This window comes from Bos mutus, chromosome 15, assembly GCF_027580195.1.
Source record: "Bos mutus isolate GX-2022 chromosome 15, NWIPB_WYAK_1.1, whole genome shotgun sequence".
NCBI classification, from domain to species: Eukaryota; Metazoa; Chordata; class Mammalia; order Artiodactyla; family Bovidae; genus Bos; species Bos mutus.
In genome coordinates this window covers 60,322,725-60,350,088 of record NC_091631.1, presented here as the reverse complement: position 1 = coordinate 60,350,088, position 27,364 = coordinate 60,322,725, and positions in this window count along the sequence as shown.

Sequence of the window (27,364 nt, the reverse complement as noted above, 5' to 3'; positions counted from 1 at the left end):
ATTGGAGGATGGCTTTGGGAACAGTATGTCAGGCTTATACCACTTGAGCCTCAGTTTCCCTTTCTGAGATACTAATTATAATAAATACGAGAGGATTAAGTGAAATGACCACATAAAGTGCTTAGGTATATATTTCAGTTCAGTCGCTCAGTCGTGTCCGACTCTTTGTGACCCCATGAATCTCAGCACGCCAGGCCTCCCTGTCCATCACCAACTCCCGGAGTTTACTCAGACTCATGTGCATTGAGTCAGTGATGCCATCCAGCCATCTCATCCTCTGTCGTCCCCGTCTCCTCTTGCCCCCAATCCCTCCCAGCATCAGAGTCTTTTCCAATGAGTCAACTCTTTGCATGAGGTGGCCAAAGTACTGGAGTTTCAGCTTTAGCATCACTCCTTCCAAAGAAATCCCAGGGCTGATCTCCTTCAGAACGGACTGGTTGGATCTCCTTGCAGTCCAAGGGACTCTCAAGAGTCTTCTCCAACACCACAGTTCAAAAGCATCAATTCTTCGGTGCTCAACCTTCTTCACAGTCCAACTCTCACATCTATACATGACCACAGGAAAAACCATAGCCTTGATTAGACAGACCTTTGTTGGCAATATACTTAGCATGAAATAAATACTCTGAATCTTAGCTATGGTTATATGATCCCAGCAGCATTGTAGAAATGTCTATTTTGGTTATAATCATGTGAGTCATTTAAAGCTAACAGTAGCTGGAGTTTGTAGGAAGGCAGGCCGCTTATTATTGCTAACAAATATCTTGACTATGTAATCTTACTTAATCTTTAGAAAAAGTCTATAGATAAATTGCGCTTAGCATTTTTAAAGCATTCACTTTCTCACGATCTGCTTTACTTACCACACACATTTATATAATCTGCATAGACATGTATAGTTCTGCATTGCACAAAGAAGATCTTAAAGAAACAGACATATTCTCAAGATCAAAATCTCAAACATGAAAAATCTTGAACTGAAACTCTAGTTCTTTTGCTTCTGCATTTTTCATCATTTCTCATTTATTTTCTAAATCAAGAATTCATGTTCTTTGATAATGAAGAATTTTAGAAGAAGAAGAATTTGTTAGAATTTTAATCTAACAAAAACATCCCCATTTTTTTGTAACTTCATTTCTAATGTGCCTAACCACAGAGTGGAGATACCTAGTCTGTGCCCTAGTCAAGCCTGCCTGAGATGCATCCCTTCTGTATAAGCAGCTCAGTCACTTGTCTTTCACAACACAATTTAACACCCTTGTCTCCCATAAAGCCCTCCTTGATCACTCTAGTCTAGTATTCTTTTGTTTATTTAACTTCCTGGACATTTATTCTATGCTATCTTTTATTGTCATTTACCTTTTATGCTAAAGCTTACCTCTTCAGTTTGACTGTTAAGGTCCTCATGCAGATGTACCATAGCCTCACATAGTACCTGGTTCAAACAATTATGCAGTTGTTTGGTGATGATGATGATGATGTGATGGTGGTGAGGACAGCAATACTTACAACAACATCTCCAATTTACCTCATGGTGTTCTTTCCATGACTGTGACCCTGGCAAGCAACAATCAGTTGGTCACTGGTAATTGACCTGTTCAGTTGTATTCACTCATTTGATTCAGAATATTTCAGGAGAGTCTACTATACACTAAAGCCTATCTAGATATTGGAGTTGCAAAGACAGAGTTTTGAACATCAGAACTTACATTCTAATAGAAGAGATAGACTTGAAAACAAATGTGTAGTACGATGACATATTTCAGGTGTTCTAATATGAATATTATCGGGACAGGAAAAATGAGAGAAAGATTCCTAATTTATTTATGAGAGGAAAGGTGGGTTCCTGAAAAACTTCAGAGAAAAAGTCAACTTTGAACCAAATCTTAAAAGATGACTAAGTGGAACAAACCCCCTTATGCCTGTTTCTTTCTACTATTGGTAGCAAATATGTCCCAGGGCACGACAAGAGCAGTAGCTTAAAGTGCCTGGAGCTGAAACAGAACTGGAGATTTTGACCTTCAGTGACTGGAGTAGGAGGTAATGACATGATCTAATTTAAGGAAACAAATTACCTGTTATTTGAAGAAGTTACTGTGAAATGACCTGAAATTGTGTTGAGATCATTGTGGCCTACTCTTGCAGAAAAGAGATATCTCTACCACTGTGTGGGATTCTGAAGAGCTCATAACAAAAACAAAAAATGTTTATTTTGCACTTGAAACTATCAGAAAAAGAGTCTCATTATACACTATTATGTTATACACATACACTAATATGTCTCATTATACACTATTAGGCAAAATCTCTACATCGCCACATAAATATTGCTTTATTTAACACATTTATTTAGCACCTGCTCTATGCCGGGTACCATGACAGGATCTGAGAACTGTAGCAATGAGCAAAACTGACACAAAAATCATTATACTCCTGAAGCTTATATTCCAGTAGGAGGAAATCAACAGTAAGCAAATAAATAAGTCAATCATACAGTACATTAGATAGGGAAAGTTCTATGGGAAAAATTAAAACAGAGAAGGAAGGTAAGGAGTATTGTGAGGTGGGGGGTAGATAAGAACTTGTATTTTTAAATAGGTTGGTTAGAAAAGGCCTCACTCCAAAGAGGGCAATCAAGCCAAAATGTGAAAAAGATGAGGGCTCAAGCCACAGAAATATGAGGAAGGAGAAAATTCCACGTTTGGTGAACAGCATGTACGAATTCCCTGAAGCAGGACTACACTTGAACCAGTTAAGAAATATCAGGGAGGCCAAAGTGGCTGGAATGGAGTAAATGAGGGGAATAATATGAGATTAGTGAGATAATTAGGGGACAGACTGAGTAGAGTTTTCATATTTTTCTACGTATGTTGGCTTTAACTCTTAGTGGCATGGAGAATCACTGAAACTTTAAAGCATGATCTGTCTTACATTTCAATGGGATAACTTAAGCTTCTATATTGAGTATATTCTCTGGGGGATGAAGGGAAAAGTTAAAGAGAACAATTAGGACTTGGTTTTCATAATCCAAATGAGAAATCATGTGGCTCAGCCCAGGATGGTAGTGGTAGATAGTAATGAGAAGAGGTCAGAATCTGAATATACTTTGAAGAAAAAGTCAGAATGATTTGCTAGTGAATGAGATTTTTGATAGGAAAGAAAGGGAAAAATAAAAGATTATGATTTTGACCTGTCTGTTTGCCATTAACTGAGATGGGGAAGGCTGTAAGAGAAGCAAGTTCTGAAGTAAGATCAAGTTTTGGACATGTTATATTTGAGATATTTGTTGAACATTCAAGTATGATGAGTGTAGGAGACCAGAAGTTAGAGGGATAGATCTGTTCTGTACACATTCACGTTTGAGTCTCAGCATGTATATGGTATTTGAAGTCAGGAGACTGGATGAGATCACCAATGAAATAAGTTTAAATACAAAAGAGAGTCCTGGAGGATCACAGTATTTAGAGGCTGTGAATAAGAGAAGGAACTAGCAAACGATTTTAAGAAAGAGAGGTCAGTGAGGCAGGAGGAAAACTAGGACTTTGTGATGTGCTGGAAGCCAAGCAAAAGAGGTTACAGAAGGAGTCATCAGTTGTACCTAATACCGCAGTGGATCAAGGTGAGTGAGTTCTGAGAACTGATCAGTGCACTCAGCATCACAGTAGTCATTGGTGACTTGATAGGGAAAGTTTTAAATGTGGGGTGATGGGGAAGAAAGCCTGACTAGTTTGACTTTGAGAGAGAATGAGGGTTGAGACATTGGATACAGGATGTATACACAACTCTTTGAATGAGTTGTCTTTAAACCAGTCAGAGAAATGGAGCTGAAGTTAGAGAGTATGGTATTAGTTTTTTGTGTGTTTATTTTTAAGAAGATAAAAATATTATATCCCCACAATCTGCATAACTTCCTTATCTTTATTGGAGGAATAAAATCTACATGCCCAGTGTAGACATAGACTAACCTTGTAGGCAGCTATATTGTGGTGCTCCTTTAAAAGAGATTAAATGTTGCCAGTGTTTGGATCCTTTCAAAAGAAAATTTTCCTTAATCTAACCAAGATATCAATTAGAATAGTTTGACTTAAATTGTAAAATCACGAGCCTGAAAATTGTCAACCAAAGTCAAAATTCAATAGTAATATTCCTGGTTGATTTACTCTTACAAGAACATTATCAGTTTAATAATTAATATAATAATTTATTCTGTGTGCTTTATGTGCTGTCCTCAGTCACTCAGTACTGTCTGACTCTTTGTGACCCTATAGACTGTAGCCTGTCACTCTCCTCTGTCCATGAGATTTTTCAGGCAAGGATACTGGTGAGGGTTGCCATTTCCTCTTCCAGGGGATCTTCCCAACTCAGGGATCAAACACATCTCCTATATTTCGTACATTGGCGAGTAGATTCTTTAACACTGAGCTACCATAGTTTGGTGGCCAAATTATAAAATTCTGATCATTTAAGCCTTCATATTTAATATAAATATTATGCTTGGAAGTATTTCAAAATATAGGGCTAATATCAACTTGGAAGATGATTTAATTTAATGTGTACATTTTATCAGTTGATAACTTCAAACAGAGACTAAAATGACATAACTGAGATCACCAGTTATGAGTTAAACAGGGTCAGGACTAGAAACCAGCTGAGTAAGGGCCACTCTACTGTGTCTCAGGCTTCAACTTGGGAGAATACCCTGACTATGTCTAAAATGGGGACATCTCTATCAGTTTATATGTTAATTTAACATGAAGAAAAAATATTATAAGAAAAAGCTGCTAATTTAGCTGGTAAATGATGAAATCAACACTGTGTATTTTTTCCCTTCAGTCTGCAGCTGAAAGAATTAGTGCGCAACAATTTTGATTCATTCAGTATATACTCAGAGAGCACCTTCTGTATTCCAAGCTCCATAGAAGGTCTAAGAGGAATATGATGAATTCAGTACATCCCTAGGGCTTAGTGTCATTTGTAGAGAGAAGAAGAGAAAGGGACTGACAATGTATAGGCCAGGCACCTTCATAAACAATCTCTTCTTATATCTCACCATAGCTATGTGAAGTAGGGGTGATCACATATTTTTTACAGATAAGGAAACTGGGGTTAATTTGCTCGAAAAGTCAGAGTTGTATAGTATAGTGAAAGTTGCTCAGTCATGTCCGACTCTTTGCGACCCCATGAATTGCAGCACGCCAGGCCTCCCTGTCCATCACCATCTCCCGGAGTTCACTCAAATTCACATACATCAAGTCGGTGATGCCGTCCAGCCATCTCATCCTCTGTAGATCCCTTTTCCTCCTGCTCCCAATCCCTCCCAGCATCAGAGTCTTTTCCAATGAGTCAACTCTTCGCATGAGGTGGCCAAAGTACTGGAGTTTCAGCTTTAGCATCACTCCTTCCAAAGAACACCCAGGGCTGATCTCCTTTAGAATGGACTGGTTGGATCTCCTTGCAGTCCAAGGGACTCTCAAGAATCTTCTCCAACACCACAGCATCAATTCTTTGGCACTCAACCATCTTTATGGTCCAACTCTCACATCCATATGTGACAACTGGAAAAACCATAGCTTTGACTGTATGGACCTTTGTCAGTAAAGTCATGTCTCTGCTTTATAATACACTGTCTAGTTTGATCATAGCTTTTCTTCCAAGGAGCAAGCGTCTTTTAATTTCATGGTTGCAGCCACCATCTGCAGTGATTTTGGAGGCCAAATAATAAAGTCTGTCACTATTTTCAGTGTTTCCCCATGTATTTGCCATGAAGTGATGGGACAGGATGCCATGATCTTCATTTTTTGAATGTTGAGTTTTAAGCCAAATTTGGCCAAATGAGATTATGGTTACCTTGGTTCAGAATTGCTTAGTCACCAGTAACAGAGGTCCACTGAAAGTTACTCTAAAACCAATGAGGCACTAACTGGTAAGAAACAAGATGCCTTTCATAGCAGGCAGGATTGCCAGCCTCACAGGTGGCTAGAACCAGAGACTGCACAAGAGCCCAGCAGCCTGACTACTTGTTAGCTGGTCTCCACATCAGTCCTCAGAGTCACACGCCTTTCATTTTTGCTTCTCTCTGCGTATATGCTTTATTTTTCTCTCTCTGAAACCTGACTTCCCTGATTACTTTTTATTGTCCCAATACAGCCATTCCAGTTAAAAGCTAGTGGAGCCAAGTCCTAGTATCTTTTGTGTTCTGATTAAATTTTTGGAGTTTGAGGCTCACTTAATTCCCTTTGGAGCTGATGGTATAGTCTGACCTTAAGATCCCCAAGATTCTGAGTGAGTCCCAGAATTCTAGGGATGAGAGAAGCTCTGAGGACTGGGCCCCAAGGTATTGGCATGGCTTGGTCAGGAAGAAGCTAGGAGAAATTGGGAGTTCATCTGGTATTCTTGGCTCCCTCTCTTGGCTCTATATGGATGTCATTACCCCATCTGGGGGCATCTGCTGCCCTCAGACTCTTCAAAGTTTTCTTTTCTACCCCTTACCTTTCTTTGACAGCAGTAGAACTTTCCTCAGATCAAGTTCAACTATCCCCACTGCTATTTGTACCCTCCAAGCTATGATGTTCTCTCATTTATTCAGCTCTGGTCTGAATGACACTATCTGGCAAACACAGAACCCTTCATAGTCAACTAAGAGTACTTGTTTTCAAAAGGACTTTAAGCAGTGGCTCAAATAATGAGAGTGCCAGATACTAGGCAGGAGGCATTTGAAGTCAGGAAGGTCTTAAAGTAAAAGGTAATTCATAAAAATTTATATTTCAGTCTCAAGTCCATTACTTTGGGCTGTGAGAACCTGGAAATTTTCTGGCATCTCCATTCCCAAATTTTTAGTTATCTCATTTCTACTTATCCCATAGAATTGCCATATTAAATTGGATAAAGTATGCCAGTATGTAAAGTACCCAAATGTTGTAGGATTTCAGTGAATGATGATTGAGGATTACCCTCAATCCCCCACTCCCACTACATACCCTTCACTCAAATCTCATTACAAAAATGGTTGTCTTAGAGTAGGACCAATGTTCTGTGGGCACCTTTAGAAATACTACTGGCTCCTCTCTCTGGGGCAGATATTTCCTACTCTTTTATGTACAGATTGTCTCCATAGGCTATCACACTCTTCCAATAAAAGCATAATGGTTATAACTTTGAAGACAACAAGAGGACTCAAGACATAGAGGCACTTTGGATCTAAAAGGTGACTACTGACATTTTAGATCAAGGAGAGTATGGAGATGTGTTTCTAGTGGTACCACCTTATATATAACCCTAGAAGCCTCGTTTTTACAATATCTGTGTTAATTAATAATTCCACGGACAGAGAATCCTGGTGGGATACAGCCCATGGGGTCACAAAGAGTCAGACACAACTGAGTGACTAACACACATTAATTTATAAATAACCAGGCCCCTTACACAGTCATAATCATGAAGATAATAATCTCATTAACAGCTGCTATGTTTTCACCACAGCTTTGTATTTAACACATCAAGTATTTCACATATTATCTCCCACAAAACTCTCAGAGTCCTTATCTCTCTTTTCTTTTTTCTTTTTTTATTTTAATTGGCGGTTAATTACTTTACAATAGTGTGGTGGTTTTTGCCATACATTCACATGAATCAGCCATTGGTGTAGACATGTTCCCCACCCTGAACCTCCCTCTCACCTTCCTCCCCACCCCATCCCTCAGGTTCGTCCCAGTGCACCAGCCCTGAGCACCATGTCTCATGCATCGATCCTGGACTGGCGATCTATTTCACATATGATAATATATATGTTTCAATGCTATTCTCTCAAATCATCCCACCCTCGCCTTCTCCCACAGAGTCCAAGAGTCTGTTCTTTACATCCGTGTCTCTTTCGCTGTCTTGCATATAGGGTCTTACTAAATTTACCATCTTGCTAAATTCCATATATATGCAAAAATATACTGTATTGGTGTTTTCTTTCTGACTTACTTCACTCTGTATAATAGACTCCAGTTTCATCCACCTCATTAGAACTCATTCAAATTCATTCTTTTTAATAGGAGTAATATTCCATTGTGTATATGTACCACGGCTTTCTTATCCATTCATCTGCTAATGGACATCTAAGTTGTTTCCATGTCCTGGCTATTGTAAACATTGCTGAGATGAACATTGGTGTGTCTTTCAATTCTGGTTTCCTTGGTGTATACGCTCAGCAATGGGATTGCTGTGTTGTATGGCAGTTCTATTTCCAGTTTTTTAAGGAATCTCCACACTGTTCTCCATAGTGGCTGTACTAGTTTGCATTCCCACCAACAGTGTAAGAGGGTTCCTTTTTCTTCACACCCTCTCCAGAATTTATTGTTTGAAAACATTTTGATAACAACCATTCTGACCAGCGTGAGATGGTACTTCATTGTGGTTTTGATTTGCGTTTCTCTGATATTGAGTAATGTTGAGTATCTTTTCATGTGTTTGTTAGCCCTCTGTATGACTTCCTTGGAGAAATGTCTGTTTAGTTATTTGGCCCATTTTTTAATTGGGTCGCTTATTTTTCTGGAATTGAGCTGCAGGAGTTGCTTGTATATTTTTGAGATTAATTCTTTGTCAGTTGCTTCATTTGCTATTATTTTCTCCCATTCTGAAGGCTGTCTTTTCACCTTGCTTATAGTTTCCTTTATTGTGCAGAAGCTTTTAAGTTTACTTAGGTCCCATTTGTTTATTTTTTCTTTTATTTCCATTACTCTGGGAGGTGGGTCATAGAGGATCCTGCTATGACTTACGTCCAAGAGTGTTTTGCCTATGTTTCCCTCTATGAGTTATATAGTTTCTGGTCTTACATTTATATCTTTAATCCATTTTGAGTTTATTTTTTTGTATGGTGTTATAAAGTGTTCTAGTTTCATTCTTTTACAAGTGGTTGACCAATTTTCCTAGCACCACTTGTTAAAAAGATTGTCTTTTCTCCATTGTATATTCTTGCCTTCTTTGTCGAAGATAAGGTGTCCATAGGTGCGTGGATTTATCTCTGGGCTTTCTATTTTGTTCCATTGATCTATTGTCTTTGTGCCACTACCATACTGTCTTGATGACTGCTGCTTTGTAGCATAGCCTGAAGTCAGACAGGTTGATTCCTCCAGTTATGTTCTTCTTTCTCAAGATTGCTTTGGCTATTCAAGGTTTTTTTGTAGTTCCATACAAATTGTGAAATTATTTGTTCTAGCTCTGTGAAAAATACCATTGGTAGCTTGATAGAGATTGCATTGAATCTATAGATTCCTTTGGATAGTATACTCATTTTCACTACATTGATTCTTCTGATCCATGAACATGGTATATTTCTCCATCTATTTGTGTCATCTTCGATTTCTTTCACCAGTGTTTTATAGTTTTCTACATATAAGTCTTTTGTTTCTTTAGGTAGATATATTCCTAAGTATTTTATTCTTTTCATTGCAATGGTGAATGGAATTGTTTCCTTAATTTCTCTTTCTGTTTTCTCATTGTTAGTGTATACAAATGCAAGGGATTTCTGTGTGTTAATTTTATATCCTGCAACTTTACTATATTCACTGATTAGCTCTAGTAATTTTCTGTTGGCATCTTTAGGGTTTTCTATGTAGAGTATCATGTCATCTGCAAACAGTGAAAGTTTTACTTCTTTTCCAATCTGGATTCCTTTTATTCCTTTTTCTTCTCTGATTGCTATGGCTAAAACTTCCAAGACTATATTGAATAGTAGTGGTGAGAGTGGGCATCCTTGTCTTGTTCTTGACTTTAGGGGAAATGCTTTCAATTTTTCACCATTGAGGATAATGTTTGCTGTGGGTTTATCATATATGGCTTTTATTATGGTGAGGCATGTTCTTTCTATGGCTGCTTTCTGGAGGGTTTTTATCATAAATGGATGATGGATTTTTTCAAAGGCTTTCTCTGCATCTACTGAGATAATCATATGGTTTTTATCTTTCAATTTTTTCATGTGCTGTATCACTCCAACTGATTTGCAAATATTGAAGAATCCTTACATCCCTGGGATAAAGCCCACTTGGCCATGATGTATGATCTTTTTAATATGTTGTTAGATTCTATTTGCTAGAATTTTGTTAAGGATTTTTGCATCTATGTTCATCAGTGATATTGGCCTGTAGGTTTCTTTTTATGTGGTTTCTTTGTCTGGTTTTGGTATTAGGGTGATGGTGGCCTCATTTGAGTTTGGAAGTTTACCTTCTTCTGCAATTTTGTGGAAGAGTTAGAATAGGATAGGTGTTAGCTCTTCTTTAAGTTTTTTGTAAAATTCATCTGTGAAGTCATCTTGTCCTGGGCTTTTGTTTGTTAGATTTTTTATTACAGTTTCTATTTCTGTGCTTGTGATGGGTCTGTTAAGATTTTCTATTTCTTCCTGGTTCAGTTTTGGAAAGTTATACTTTTCTAAGAGTTTGTCAATTTCTTCCAAGTTGTCCTTTTTTTTTTTTTTTTTTTTGGCATATAATTGCTGACAGTAATCTCTTATGATTCTTTGTATTTCTGTGTTGTCTGTTGTGATCTCTCCATTTTCATTTCTAATTCTGTTGATTTGAGTTTTCTCCCTTTTTTCTTGAGTCTGGTTAATGGTTTGTCTATTTTATTTAAATTTTCAAAGAACCAGCTTTTAGCTTTGTTGTATTTGGCTATGGTCTCCTTTGTTTCTTTTGCATTTATTTCTGCCCTAATTTTTATGATGTCTTTCTTCTACTATTGCTTCATTTCTTCTTTTTCTAGTTGCTCTAGGTGTAGAGTTAGGTTATTTATTTGATTTTTCTCCTGTTTCTTTAGGTAGGTTTGTATTGCTACAAACCTTCCCCTTAGCACTTGTTATACTGTATCCCATAGTTTTTGGGTTGTTGTGTTTTCATTTTCTTTCATTTCTATGCATATTTTGATTTCTTTTTTGATTTCTTCTGTGATTTGTTGGTTATTCAGAAGTGTGTTGTTTAGCCTCCATATGTTTGTATTTTGAATAGCTTTTTTCCTGTGGTTAACATCTAATCTTATTGCATTGTGATCAGAAAAGATGCTTGAGATGATTTCAATTTCTTTGAATTTACCAAGGCTAGATTTATGGCCCAGGATGTGATCTATCCTGGAGAAGGTTCTGTGTGCACTTGAGAAAAAGGTGAAATTCATTGTTTTAGGGTGAAATGTCCTATAGATATCAATTAGATCTAGCTGGTCCATTGTATCATTTAAAGTTCGCGTTTCCTTGCTAATTTTATGTTTAGTTGATCTATCCATAGGTGTGAGTGGGGTATTAAAGTCTCCCTCTATTATTGTGTTACTATTGATTTCCTCTTTCATACTTGTTAGCACTTGCCTTACATATTGTGGTGCTCCTATGTTGGGTGCATATATATTTATAATTGTATATCTTCTTCTTGGATTGATCCTTTGATCATTATGTAGTGTCCTTCTTTGTCTCTTTTCACGGCATTTATTTCAAAGTCTATTTTAGTATACTGTATTGGTGTTTTTCTTTCTGGCTTACTTCACTCTGTATAATAGGCTCTAGTTTCATCCACCTCATTAGAACTGATTCAAATGTATTCTTTTTAATGGCTGAGTAATACCCCATTGTGTATATGTACCACAGCTTTCTTATCCATTCATCTGCTGATGGACATCTAGGTTGCTTCCATGTCCTGGCTATTATAAACAGTGCTGAAAGAAAAACACCAGTACAGTATACTAACACATATATATGGAGTTTAGAAAGATGGTAACAATAACCCTGTATATGAGACAGCAAAAGAGTCACTGATGTATAGAACAGTCTTGTGGACTCTGTGGGAGAGGGAGAGGGTGGGATGATTTGGGAGAATGGCATTGAAACATCTATAATATCATATATGAAATGAGTCACCAGTCCAGGTTTGATGCACTATACTGGATGCTTGGGGCTGGTGCACTGGGACGACCAGAGGGATGGTACAGGGAGGGAGGAGGGAGGAGGGTTCAGGATGGGGAACACGTGTATACATGTGGTGGATTCATGTTGATATATGGCAAAACCAATACAATATTGTAAAGTTAAAAAATAAAATAAAATAAATGCATAGAAGAAAAAAAGGAGAGAATCTACCAAAAAAAAAAAAAAAAAATCTATTTTATCTGATATGAGTAATGCTACTCCTGCTTTCTTTTGGTCTCCATTTGCATAAAATATCTTTTTCCAGCCCTTCACTTTCAGTCTGTATGTGTCCCTAGGTTTAAGGTGGGTCTCTTGTAGACAGCATGTATAGGAGTCTTATTTTTGTATCCATTCATCTAGTCTTTGTCTTTTGGTTGGGGCATTCAACTCATTTACATTTAAGGTAATTATTGATAATGATTGCCATTTACTTTGTTGTTTTGGGTTTGAGTTTATAAACCTTTTATGTGTTTCCTGTCTAGGGAAGATCCTTTAGCATTTGTTGAAGAACTGGTTTGGTGGTGCTTAATTCTCTGAGTTTTTGCTTGTCTGTTTTTTGATTTTGATTTCTTTTGATTTTGATTTCTCCTTCATATTTGAATGAGATCCTTGCTGGGTACAAAAATCTGGGTTATAGGATTTTCTCTTTCATCACTTTAAGTATGTCCTACCATTCCCTTCTGGCTTGAAGAGTTTCTACTGAAAGATCAGCTGTTATCCTTATGGAGATACCCTTGTGAGTTATTTGTTGTTTTTCCCTTGCTGCTTTTAATATTTTTTCTTTGTGTTTGATCTTCATTAATTTGATTAATATGTGTCTTGGGGTGTTTTGCCTTAGGTTTTTCCTGTTTGGGACTCTCTGAGTTTTTTGGACTTGGGTGGCTATTTCCTTCCCCATTTTAGGGAAGTTTTCAACTATTGTCTCCTCATTTTCTCATGGCCTTTCTTTTTGTCTTCTTCTTCTGGGACTCCTATGATTCAAATGTTGGGGGGTTTAACATTGTCCCAGAGGTCTCTGAGGTTGTCCTCATTTATTTTAATTCTTTTTTTTTCCCTCTCTGCCTCATTTGTTTCCACCATTCTATCTACCACCTCACTTATCCTATCTTCTGCCTCAGTTATTCTACTGTTGGTTTCTTCCAGAGTACCTTTGATCTCAGTTATTGCATTATTCATTATTGATGGACTCTTTATTTCTTCTAGGTCCTTGTTAAACTTTTCTTGCATCTTCTCAGTCCTTTTCTCCAGACTATTTATCTGTAACTCCATTTTGTTTTCAAGATTTTGGATCATATTTACTATCATTATTCTGAATTATTTTCCAGGTAGACTCCCTATCTCCTCCACTTTTGTTTGGTTTGGTGGGCTTTTATCATATTCCTTTACCTGCTGAATATTTCTCTGCCTTTTCATCTTGTTTAGGTTGCTATTTTGGGGTGGCCTTTCTGTATGTGGAAGTTTGTGGTTCTTCTTTGTTGTGGAGGGTCCTCCCTGACTGTGGAGTTGGACGAGTGGCTGTTCATGGTTTCCTGATTAGGGAAGCTTCCCTCGGTGTTCTGGTGGGTGGAGCTGGATCTCTTCTCTCTGAAATGCAATGAAGGGTCAAGTAGTGAGTCTTGAGGGTTTGGTGTGACTTTTGGACGCCTATATTTTTGTGCTCAGGGTTATGTTCCTGCTTTTTATGGTGGAGAATTAGCTTGGTATGTCTTGCTCTGGAATGTGTTGGCTCTTGGGTGGAGCTTGGTTTCAGTGTAGATATGGAGGCTTTTGGATGAGCTCTTGTCAATTAATGGTCCCTGGAGTCAGGAGTTCTCTGGTGTTCTCATGTTTTGGATTTAAGCTTCCTGCTTCTGGTTTTCAGTCTTAAACTTCTCCATCCATACAGCACTGATGATAAAGCATCTAGGTTAACAGTGAAAAGATTCTACACAGTGAGGGACACTGAGAGAGGTTCACAGAGTTATGTGGAGAAGAGAAGAGGGAAGGGAGGATACAGGTGACCAGGAAGAGAAGAGGGGGAATAAAAAGAGGGGAGAGAAATCTAGTCAGTAATCAATTCCCTATTTACTCTCCACAGTCTGGAACACTCAGAGTGCTTCATGGAGTTACATGGAGAAGAGAAGAGGGACGAAGGAGATAGAGATGACCAGGAGGAAAGGAGGAGGAGTCAAAAGGAGACAGACCAATCTAGCCAGTGATCAGTTCCATAAATGTTCTCCACAGCCTGAAACACCTAGAGATTCACAGGGTTAAGTAGAGAAGAGAAGGGGGAGGGAGGAGATAGAGGTGACCTGGGGGAGAAAAAGGAGAGTCAAAAGGGGAGAGAGCAATCAAGACAGTAATCACACTCCTAAGTAAACATAGGTACTGAAGATTGGATTCTTAAAGGTACAAAATTAATAACAAATACCAAAAAGCAAAGATAAAAAATCTAGAGTAGAGGTTAGACTCTCAAAAATACAAAATTTAAAAAAAAAAACCACAAAAGTTATAAAAATATATAAAAATATATGAAATTTGCTTTAAAATAGGGTCTTTTTGCAAGGTAATAGTAGGTTTTAAAAATGAAAATTAAAGGAGTAATAAAGAACTTAAAAATAAAAAAATTGAAAGATGATAATAGTAAAATATATTAGGAATTTCCCTAACACTGTTGAGATAGTTCCTTGTTCCAGGTTAAACTTCTTCTCAAGGACTATGGGTCCCTTCCAATGTAGTCAATCGGAGAAGGCAATGGCACCCCACTCCAGTACTCTTGCCTGGAAAATCCCATGGATGAAGGAGCCTGGTAGGCTGTGGTCCATGGGGTCGCTAAGAGTCAGACATGACTGAGCGACTTCACTTTCACTTTTCACTTGGAAAAGGAAATGGCAACCCACTCCAGTGTTCTTGCCTGGAGAATCCCAGAGACAGGGGAGCCTGGTGGGCTGATGTCTATGGGGTCACACAGAGTCAGACACGACTGAAATGACAGCAACAGCAGCAATCTAGTCAATGCTAACCACAAGGTTTTAATCTGTTGCACCTGTCACTTCCAAAGTATTTCCCTCTTTGTTTATTTTGGCTTCCTCTGTTTGCAAGTCTCTTCAGTATCTAACTTCTGCCCTGACACAAGGTAGCAAAGGTGGTCAATTTTTTAGGCTCACTTGTTCATTTATGCTGTGGAGAGGGAGGAGCACTGCAAACAAATATCACTAGCATGTTGTGGGGGTTCTCAGAGTGTCTGGGCCACACTGGGTTTGTCCCCACCCACAGCGTGTGTGCTTTCGTGGTTTACACTGCTCAGGCTCCAGGTTGCTCTTGCAAGGGAACTGCCTAAAGAGGGCCCTGGATTGCATGCACTTCCCAGATCTAAGCCACTAAGGTTCAGGTTCTTGGGTACTCCACAAAGGCACAAACTCGGTTGGGCCTGTGTTTTGTGCCCTTCCCAGGTCCGAGAAGCTCAGGAGACCAGGTGCTTGGCAAGCACACTCTCCCCAGGTGGGCGGTGCATCTTATCTCCTCCCTGGTCCTGGCCACATGGTTTCTCGTCGTGCGCAGTGGGAGCACCGTCTCAGGTGTGCCGTGTGTCTCTTCTGGGGAGCTGATCTCTGGCTGCAACCCTCCTGGCAGATGTCAACCGTCCAGGATCCCAGGAAGACTTGGTTAGCAACTGGGAGACTGCTCGCAGTTTGGTAGAGGATGCCATCTCTGGGGCTGAGTTTGCCCCTTTCCAGCTCTGGCTGTCGCACGCCTGCCTCCCTGCCTCTTGTGGGGGATGGGCCGGTCCACAGCCGGCTAGCTCTCCTTTGGTATTCGCTCAGTCCTTTGTTCTGTGAGTGGCCCAGCAGTGCCTTAGGTTAAAGCTTTTTGTGGGAAAGTTCTCTCTCTCTCTCTCTCTCTCTCTCTCTCTCTCTTCTCTTTTTTTTTTTTTTCCCCTCTCTCTCTGGCTATCCCATGGTTTGGGTTGCTATCTCTTGTTAGCTCCCTCAGATTGCCCTCAGGGCATTCAGGCCCGGTCCTTACCCTAAGCAATGCAGCCCACACCTCCCTGTTCAGCCTTCACTTGCTGGTGGTGGATGCGAGCGTCTGGGCTACTTCTTTGCTGGGAGTTGCGGTTAGGTGCATAATCTGTGGGTTCTATTTATTTATTTTTTCCTCCTGGTTATGTTGCCCTCTGAGATTCCAAAACTCCCCACAGGCCCGCTGGTGAGAGGGTTTCCTGCTGTTTGAAAACTTCTCCTCTTTCACGACTCCCTCCCCAGGACAGGTCTCCATCCCTAACTCTTTTGTCTCTCTTTTTATCTTTTATATTTTGTCCTACCTTCTTTTGAAGACATTCGGCTGCCTTTCTGAATGCCTGGTGTCCTTCCGCCAGCATTCAGAAGTTGTTTTGTGGTATTTGCTCAGCGTTCAAATGATCTTTTGATGAATTTGTGGGGGAGAAAGTGGTCTCCCCATCCTATTCCTCCACCATCTTAGGATCACCCCCATTATCTCGTTTTACAGATAAGGAAACTAAGAGTCAGAGGTGTTCAGTAACCTGTCTAAGGTATGACTGTACTGAAAGATTAGTCATAGAAAAGGCAAAGGAACCAGAAATCAAATTGCCAACATCTGTTGGATCATTGAAATAAGAGAATACCAATAAAATATCTACTTCTGTTTTATTGACTATGCCAAAGCCTTTGATTCTGTGGATCATAACAAACTGGAAAATTCTTCAAGAGATGGGAATACCAGACCACCTTCCTGCCTCCTGAGAAATTTGTTTGCAGGTCAAGAAGCAACAGTTAGAACCAGACATGCAACAACAGACTGGTTCCAAATTGGGAAAGGAGTACCTCAAGCCTGTATATTGTCACCCTGCTTGTTTAACTTATATGCAGAGTACATCATGAGAATGCCGGGCTGGATGAAGTACAAGCTAGAATCAAGATTGCCAGGAGAAATATCAATAACTTCAGATATGCAGATCACACCACCTTTATGGCAGAAAGCGAAGAAGAACTAAAGAGCTTCTTGATGAAAGTGAAAGAGGAGAGTGAAAAAGTTGGCTATTGTAAAGTAATTAGCCTCTAATTAAAATAAATAAATTTAAATTAAAAAACAAAAAACTCAGCATTAAAAAATGAAGATCATGGCATCCAGTCCCATCACTTCAGGGCAAATAGATGGGGAAAGAATGGAAACAGTGACACACTTTATTTTGGGGGGCTTCAAAGTCACTGCAGATGGTGACTGCAGCCATGAAATTAAAAGATGCTTACTCCTTGAAAGCAAAGTTATGACCGACCTAGATAGCATATTAAAAAGCAGAGACATTACTTTGCCAACAATGGTCCATCTAGTCAAAGCTATTGTTTTTTCAGTAGTCATGTATGGATGTGAGAGTTGGACTATAAAGAAAGCTGAATGCTGAAGAATTGATGATTTTGAACTGTGGTGCTGGAGAAGACTCTTGAGAGAGTCCCTTGGACTGCAAGGACATCAAGCCAGTCAATTCTAAAGGAAATCAGTCCTAAATATTCATTGGAAGCACTGATGGTGAAGCTGAAACTCCAATACTTTGGCCACTTGATGCGAAGAACTGACTCATTGGGAAAGACCCTGATTCTGGGAAAGACTGAAGGCAGGAGGAGAAGGGGACGACAGAGGATGAGATGGTTGGATGGCATCACCAACTCGATGAACATGAGTTTAAGCAAGCTCTGGTAGTTGCTGATGGACAGGGAATCCTCGTGTGCTGCAGTCCATGAGGTTGCAAAGAGTAAGGCACGACTGAGTAACTGAGCTGAACTGTACTGAACTGAACTGAAAGATAAAAGGATTCCAACTCCAAAAATGATCATTTTAATTACTAACAGTATGTTGTGCTGCTCACTCCTGCTTCTGTGCAGCTTCCATATTCTCTGTCCTCTATCACAGTGATGACTTCAGCTGCCTGGAAGTTCCAGCTGTCTATAAGCCCTCATCAAGCTGGATGGATTCCCTGAAGACTCTGCAGCCCCACAGCTGAGTTCCAAGCCTCATCCATTTCATAGATCCAGGACCCTGCTATTCAAAGTGTGGCACTTGGACAAGCAGTGTCACCTGGGAGCTTGTTAGAAATGCAGACTCTCACCGCATACCTACTGAGTAAGAACTGACATTTTAAAAAGTTTCCCAGGTGATTTCTATGAATATTAAAAACAGTGATCTGAGAATTGAATCACAGTGGATACAGATTATCTTAATTGCTTGGATATTTTTCAGTGTGATATCTCCTTTCTGCATTAGCCATAGTGTTTTTGATACCTGTGAGCAAACTCCACCATGAAGCTTATCACGCTCTCCTTTCCCAGCTTTATTTAATAGCAGTGTCTTCACTGACATAGAGTTAGAGAATTTGGGAGCCAGTAAATGATTTCACTTTGGGGTAGTCCTCTGTTCCATGCCAAATAGAAGGTCCTGCTCAACTTCTACTCTGGAGGTCAGGACCACTGATTGACCAAGCCTTTACAGCTCATGGGATAAGGGATGTTTTTCTTTGTTTTCTGGAAATGAGCCTTCCTGTTTATTTTTTCCTTTCCACATTAGACTTAAACATAGCACAACTGCATGTATGACAATTGTCCACCTCTGCAACCAGACATTCTGAAGATGTCAGCTTCTGTGCACTCGAAGAAAACCCTTCTGATTTGTTTCTGAGAAGCCATTTATGTCTTATTTCTCAAAGCAGACAGAATTAGAGAAAGGAATTCATTCATTTAAGGTAATAACAGAGGGGCAGTGGGTCTTTAAATTCTGGCAAAAGAGAGATTTCAAATACCTGTTTGTTATAATGCAAAAGAGGGTAAAAATAGGGGGGCAAACTGTTCCTACTGCTGCCAATCAATTTCAATATATCACTTTTAATCTTTTGAGAAATTCTATGATTTAGACGTTCTGTCAATGGTCAGCAGAACAGGTGAGAACAGGTGAGCTTCCCAGATCCCACTCTCCATCACTCTCCATCACTCCTCCTCATCAGACTCTATAGAGGACTTGGAGCTGGGATGCTGGCCCATGATGACTCAGGAGCATGAAGGTCAGCTCCCAGGGCTGCTGAGACTAGTGCTCACATGGCACATCTGGAGAAGGCTAGAAACCCTGGGAGAGGGAATTCTGCATGAAATGACTTGGCTCTCAGTGCTCCCGCCAGGCCCCAGAATGATTAAAGAGTGGTTCTCGGGATTGACATATCCTCTGGGAAAGATAGATAAGATACAGGATTTGGAGAGGAATTGATCATCACATATGTTAAGAATCTTTTTTTTTTTTTCTCCCTTGGTTATAAAACTAAGGTGTTCCATTGTAGAACATTTGGAAAACACAGAAAGGTCCATAGAAGAAATCAAAGTTGCCTATAACCCCATTAGCCATAATAATTATATATTGGATTAAATATAACCCAATATATACATATATATACATATATAACCAAATATATACATATACATATTTCAGATATACATATTTTTTCATTTAATATCATTCATGTTCGTTAGTAAATATTGTCAAAACATAAAATAACTGCTCCATGTAAATATGCCCAGGCATTATTAAATTGATTATTTTTGTGATTTATAATTTCTACCTACTGAAAATATCTGTTTTGACTATTCTTCAACAAAAGTCTTTGATTATCTGTCATTATCTCCTGAGGAAAAACTCTTAGAAGTAGGATTGTAAAGCAATGTTAAGGTTGTTAACAACCTTAAGGTTAAGGTTTCTGATATACATTACATTTTGCTTCCAATTTGCAACTCCAACTGCTGAGTTTGTTAGTACTCATTGAAGCCTTATAAGATGAAGCAGTCAGTATGCTTTCAGTTATAAGTAATAATGATAATAATAGCTAGCTCAAAGTGGCTTAAACAGAAACGAGATTTATTGGCTTATGTAACTGGGCGGGGCGGGGGGGTGGGTAACAGCTTCATTCTATTTTTCCCCAGATAACTTCATCCTCAGTCTGATTTCCTCGCAGTTACAAGATGGCTGATGGTGATGTGCTGCTTCTTTTATAACTAAAGGAGAAAGTCCCACAACTGTTGAAAAAAGCCATTCTGATTGGCCAGGCTGGGCTAGGAACACCTAACAGTGAGTCTGGGAATTCCTGTTACTTTGATGAGCACTACTATTTAGGGAGTCACCTAGGAGAAGAGTGAGGGTCAGGCCCCCTTGCCATTTGATTGCTCATGACAGTCAAGGTATGAATGGGCATTGGCAAGGCAAACACTAGGTCCTTTATTTCTCTGTTCAATATTGTCAGTTTTAAAAATTTTCTAAAATGATAGGAAAAAATGACATTCCACTGCTATTTTATTTTGCATGTCTTTGATGACTATTGAGGTTTAATATGTTTAAAACAAAACATTTATTGGCCATTTCTATGTCTTCTTTATTAAATTGCTTCTTCAGGTCCCTTTCCAAGTGGAATCCATTCTAGTACAGATTGCAAAATCATGCTTAGGAGCCTGAACATGCAGAACAGTAGCTCTCATACATTAAGCTCATCTAAGGAGTTTAAAAAATATGTTGTCATAACCCCACCTCCAAAGATTCTGGTTTAATTCATATGCAGTATGTTTTAAGGGCTTCCAAGGCAGCTCAAGGGGTAAAGAATATGCTGCCAATGCAGGAGACATAAGAGACGTGGGTTCAGTACCTGAGTTGGGAAGATCCCCTGGAGAAGGGCACTGCAACACGCTCCAGTATTCTTACCTGGAGAATCACACGGACAGAGGAGTCTGGCAGGCTATAGTCCATGGAGTCACAGAGTCAGACATGACTGAAGTGACTTAGCATGCACGCCCACAGTATGTTTTAAAATCTACCCTGGAGATTTACTCTCCCAGGATTGAGACATGCCTCTTGAAATACCCTTCCTCAAACCTACAGGCTTCCCTCAGCTCAGCTGATAAAGAATCTGTCTGCAATGCAGGAGATCCCAGTTCAATTCCTGAGTTGGGAAGATTCGCTAGAAATGGGACAGGCTACCCACTCCAGTATTCTTGGATTTCCCTTGTGGCTCAGCTGGTAAATAATCCACCTGCAATGCAGGAGACCCGAGTTCGATCCCTGGGTTGGGAAGATCCTGTGGAGAAGGGAAAGGCTACCCCCTCCAGTATTCTGGCCTGGAGAATTCCATAAACTGTATAGTCCATGAGGTCACAAAGAGTCAGATACACTGAGCGACTTTCACTTTCTTTCCTCAAACCTACATAGATCTTCTTCACATTGAACCTAAATTTTTCTTCTTTAATATATTATTCTGGAATCCTACAAGCTATCATAAGTAGCTCTAGTAAAGTGCAGCACTTATTCAAACACTGGAAAAAAACAGACCTAGATGAATATTCATGACCACTTAGTACACATAAGTCAAGCAATCAGCAGCTTCTCCAGCAGGGTCAATACAGCAGTGCTTAGACTCAGTGTAATCATTATTGGTCTCTTCCTTTCTGGTTAAAGGGAAAAAGCAAAGATGTCCCTAGGAAACCCAACTTGGGAGCAATATATTTGTAAATAAGGAGCTAAACAGAAATACATTCCTGTTGAAAAGCAGAAACATATTTACTTCTACCTTGGTTGTTTATGGCATTGCAGCTGTTCCACAGAAACAAATGAAGTTATGCTTGGTTATTCCCACCCCTAAAGAGCCCGAGGAAATGTGAGCAGACATTTCTTTTAACAAATGACAGTGCTTCTATTAAGAAACTATTCTGCATGCATCTGCCTTCTCCACGTTTGGGGAATAGCAGGGTACTTGTTATTCCCAGGATGTGTTAAGTCAACGAAATCAAATAGGAAACTTTGTTCCTTCCGACATTGTACTGACAAATTGGTTGGATTTTTTAAAAATCAGAAACACCTCTCTACTTCAAATCATTAATCAGGAGAAATTGCTTTGTAAACATTCCTTTTCTTGGCCAAAACTAAGATGTGCTTCCTCCTTCAGTGTTTAGAGGGCTATTAGGCTTTTGAGTACTAACAGGAAAGCTAGCATCCCTCTCAACAGTTTCTGACATTGCCTCTAAGTGATTATTTGATAAATCATCATGTATACTGTATACATCCATCACTGATTGATCTTTCATTATCTCACTCAGTCTTACAGATTTTTCCATAAACTGTTTGCTAATGTTTTATTTATCAAATTATAAAAATATTTAGCATTTTAAACAAACACATAAACACCATCTGTGCAAAATAGTTGCAGCTATTACTAGACAGAAGTAGCCATCACTGAGGCTGGTATTTGACAAGCACCTTTTGTTATCTTCAGAAAAGCTGACAGGGAAAATATATTTTAAGGGAAGGCAAGACAAAAATAGGGCATTTAGAAGCCCTCCCTTTTATAAGACATTTTAACTCAAACCTGTATACTTGCTTGTCCAAAAGGTGTAATGGAAATGTTTAAAGGGCTTGACTATTCTAGCAGCCTAAGTTTGCCTACCAAGCCCAGAGCAGTATTCATTTAAAGGAAGAAAGTCTTTTTTGTCTTCCTGAGAGTTAATAATACAAAATGCAAATTTTTGAAAAGTATAATCAGTCCCCAAGGAAGTTGTTCCCATTTTCATAATTTGCAAATCCAGCAAAATGCAGCAAATTGTGCAGTTTAGCAATGAGGGAAGAATCTCAACCCTCAAAAAGGCAACAGAGTATTACTGTCAGAAAATTCAAATGCCTCAGCAATGGTCATAAAGATATGACTGAGATTTTTCTTATTTGGCAGATAAGAAGAAAATGTCATAAAAGACTCAGGTCATAGTCAATACAGTATTTTCCTGAAGTGGAAGGTAAGGATAAACAAAGCTCTAGGATAGGCTAGTGCAAATATGCTCAAAAAGACACTGGGTGGGCCCCCAGGCTATTACTGGAGGCACTTCGGCTCTTACCCTATCTTCCTGGATAGATGCCTCCCCCTCCTACACGTCCCTTTGTCCTCTTTGTAGGTAGAAAAAGTATAGGAGAAAGAGAAATGGCTTATGAATCAAAAAGAAAATGGTACGAGTCTCCGTCGCAAATACACCATGTAACTTAAAGCAAGTTATTTCATTTTAGGCTAAATTTCTTCAATAGCAAAATGAGCATAAATTAAAATAGGAGCTCAAACAACATAAAGGAAGGAAGGGAGGGAGGGAGGAAGTGGAGGAGAGAAAAAGAAACTGAGAGATGGGGGAGGAAAAGGAAATGAAGGGAAGGAGAAAGAGGAGGAGGGAGGAAGATAAATGCTATTATTAGGATCAAATGAAACAGTTTCTTAGTCAACTTTAGTTCCCTATCTGCCTGTCTGTTCCTGTTTCCTGCAGTCTCTCTCAGACTCTCAGTTCTGCTCCATTTACCCTCATCCCAGGGCACTGACAACACTCAGTCAAAGCCCCCAACATAGGAAGGACCTCTCAGCTCCAGAACTGCTGATGGGCATGGCCAGGTAAACTATTCACAGCACAGCATGGTGATGACATGTGGTATTGGTTTGTTTAAACCAGATTAACTTTACCAGTGTCTATCTTCATTGTAGGGAAGGCTGAACATCAAAATATGGTTGGTGAAGTCTGTTATTGTTGTTAGAATGTTAGTTAATCCTTCCTCCCTAACTAAAGCTTGTTTTTAAATTATCATTATTGTGCCCTACTGAGAAGAGAAGTAAAAATAAAACAAAACAAAACAAACAATAAAAACTTCAAGGTTTTTCTGGAAGAGCTAGACTGCAGGGAAAATAGGAACAATAATAGGTTAATAAATAGCATTTATTGAGCACTTCGGAGAAGACAATGGCACCCCACTCCAGTACTCTTGCCTGGAAAATCCCATGGATGGAGGAGCCTGGTAGGCTGCAGTCCATGGGGTTGCTAAGAGTCGGACACAACTGAGTGACTTCACTTTCACTTTCACTTTCATGCATTGGAGAAGGAAATGGCAACCCACTCCAGTGTTCTTGCCTGGAGAATCCCAGGGACAGTGGAGCCTGGTGGGCTGCCGTCTCTGGGGTTGCACAGAGTCGGACACGACTGAAATGACTTAGCAGCAGCAGCAGTAGCATTGAGCACTTAAAAAGTGCCATTCAGTTTGTTAAGTGATTTATATATTTTATCTCATTTAATTATTTTAACAACTTTACAAGTAGCTATGAGGCACCAAGAGTCAGTAGAGGCAGAGAAAGATTAAGAAATATCTTCAAGACCTTGAAGCTAGACCTTGAGCTAGGAAATGTGGAGCTGAAATTTAAACTAGACACTGTGATTCCAGAATTCTTGAGCTTAATCTTTATGCTGAAAGTAAGCATGGGCTTAGAGTTGGACAGACAAGGGTTTAAGCATTGGCCTTGCATTGTAAAGGCTGAATGACATTGAATATGACACTTAAACTTTGTGAAACTTCATTCTTCATTTGTTAAATAGAGACACTAACAGAACTTTGAATCAGAGGTCTGATGCTGAATATTAGGTGGGATAATATATGTAAAAACCCTTGGCATGGAACTTGATACAGAGTAACCTTTCAGTAAATGTTAGCTATGGAGACTTTCATTTTTTTTATGGAGGTAACAGAAATAGCAACACTAATTTGATTTTATTTGCTAATTTTTGTGCATTTATCACAACATAGTCACAATTGATACTGGGGGACATATATATACAATATATGTATATATATGTAATTTCTTTTAAAACATTAATTCTCACTTTGGAAAAAATGAATTATATTCTGAAAACTTCTCATGCATTAAGATGAAATGGCTTCTGCTGTTATGAAAAACTTCTGACTGGGATTTAAAAATCATCTTGGAGAGAAGTGGACTGTGTACAGTAATAAATTACTACCTTGTTATCCTGCTCCTTAATCCGATCTAATCCTTGTTGTTTTGTCCAGGTCATTAAGAAACTATATCTGAAAGGCTCAAAGGAAAGCAATGTTGTGGAAAAAATTAGAGTTCAAAATTTGTAAAATAAGATCGCTTTTGCTCACAGACTTGAGGCAAATACGTGCTTTGTTTCCTCATGTTGGATATACTTTAATATACACAGAAACCCTTCAACTTTCTTTCAAAAGGGATAAACTACAAAATAATAGCTCCATAAGGAAGGAACTTTAAGATGGCACCAACTCTATCAAATTGAGTTTCATACATATGTACTATTTATTGGCTTTGAGCTAGCAGGTTGAGTAAAATAAGGAGAGCTATTTGAATACCTTTCTTCCTTTTAACGATGTGTTGAAAAACGTTCCCAGTTCTCCTAAATATCTCCAGTCGGTCATGTCTGAGAGGATGTCATGGCACCCACTCCAGTATTTGAGCCTTGGAGAATCCCCATGGATGGAGGAGCCTAGCAGGCTACAGTCCATGGGGTCGCAAAGAGTCAAACATGACTGAGCAACTAAGCACAGCACAGCACAACATTGTATCTGACTAGTGTTTCAACTTGCAATTTGATTATTTCCTAAGATGTTTCTGATCACTGTATATTGTTTTCACACCAACTGATTCTAAAGAACTCTCAGTAATTTCCATCTTCATCAAAAAGCCCTGTAGGAGGCAGAAACTAAGATTTCCAGGAGTGATATACACATAAAGAAAACAGTGAAAGGGGATAGAAAGCAGGGTCAGAGAGGCTCCTGGGAAGAGTGGCTGCCAAGAGAGCTTTAGGAAAATAAAAGTCGGGTGGTTTCTCTAAGTGCTAGCCCATCCCAACTTCTTTAAAGAGCTGATGGCCATAAGGAAAAGAGCAAACAGTCTCTCTTTTCTTTCAAACTATGGAGCTTCCCTTGTGGCTCAGCTGGTAAAGAATCTACCTGCAATTTGGGAGACCTGGGTTCGATCCCTGGGTTGGGAAGATCCTCTGGAGAAGGGAAGGCTACCCACTCCAGTATTCTTGCCTGGAGAATTCCATGGACTGTATAGTCCATGAGGTCACAAAAAGTCAGACACGACTGAGCGACTTCCGCTCATTTTCTTATGGGGAAGCTAAACAGATTTTTTCTTTGAAAAAATTGTTGGGATTTCAAGAATGTGCTGTTTAGTCTCATAATATTTAAAACAAAACAAAATGGAGGAGAAGGAGATGATGATACATGAACTCTTACTTACTTGCAAGAAAGTAAACATTCAAATATGCAGATGACACCACCCTTATGGCAGAAAGTGAAGAGGAACTAAAGAGCCTCTGATGAAAGTGAAAGAGGAGAGTGAAACAGTTGGCTTAAAGCTCAACATTCAGAAAACTAAGATCATGGCATCTGGTCCCATCACTACATGGGAAATAGATGGGGAAACAGTGGAAACAGTGTCAGACTTTATTTTTGGGGGCTCCAAAATCACTGCAGATGGTGACTGCAGCCATGAAATTAAAAGATGCTTACTCCTTGAAAGAAAAGTTATGACCAACCTAGATAGCATATTCAAAAGCAGAGACATTACTTTGCCAACAAAGGTCCATCTAGTCAAGGCTATGGTTTTTCCAGTGGTCATGTATGGATGCCAGAGTTGGACTATGAAGAAAGCTGAGTGCCGAAGAATTGATGCTTTTGAACTGTGGTATTGGAGAAGACTCTTGAGAGTCCCTTCGACTGCAAGGAGATCCAACCAGTCCATTCTAAAGGAGATCAGCCCTGGGATTTCTTTGGAAGGAATGATGCTAAAGCTGAAACTCCAGTACTTTGGTCACCTCATGCAAAGAGTTGACTCATTTGAAAAGACTCTGATGCTGGGAGGGATTGGGGGCAGGAGGAGAAGGGGACGACAGAGAATGAGATGGCTGGATGGCATCACCGACTCAATGGACATGAGTTTGAGTGAACTCCGGGAGATGGTGATGGACAGGGAGGCATGGCGTGCCGCGATTCATGGGGTAGCAGAGTCGGACATGACTGAGAGACTGAACTAAACTGAACTGAACTGAAACACTCCTAAGTTATTTTTGTTACTCAACAAAAACAGCAGATAGTGACTGAAGAAAAGAGAGTGAGAGTCCATGTGAGAAAGAAGGTGAGAGAAGACAGAGAGGAAACAGAGATATGGAGGGAAGGGGATATAGAGAGACTGGAAAAATAATAATCATAGTTGAAATCCTTTCCAATCCTGACAGATGTATGTTTTAAGCATACATCTACTCATTAAGCAGACCTCCAAAAGCCCTGCCCCCACCCCACCACTGTGATGCCAGCCATGACACAGCCTTTGGGTCAGTCCAGGAACTATCTACATACACTTCAGTGTTTTGCCAAGAAAATCAGGGTGACAGATTCTTTGTGTGTCATTTTCTGGAACAGAAGCTTATTTTTAAAAGCACATTTAAGAGTCACTGATTATTTTACTTGCAAACAAATCATATGCATTATGGACACTTGTATTTTGAGGTAGAACTGGTGGTACTGAGAAGGAAAATCTCTTGTGTTTATGAGACCAATCCTGATGGGAAGACAATTATGCTA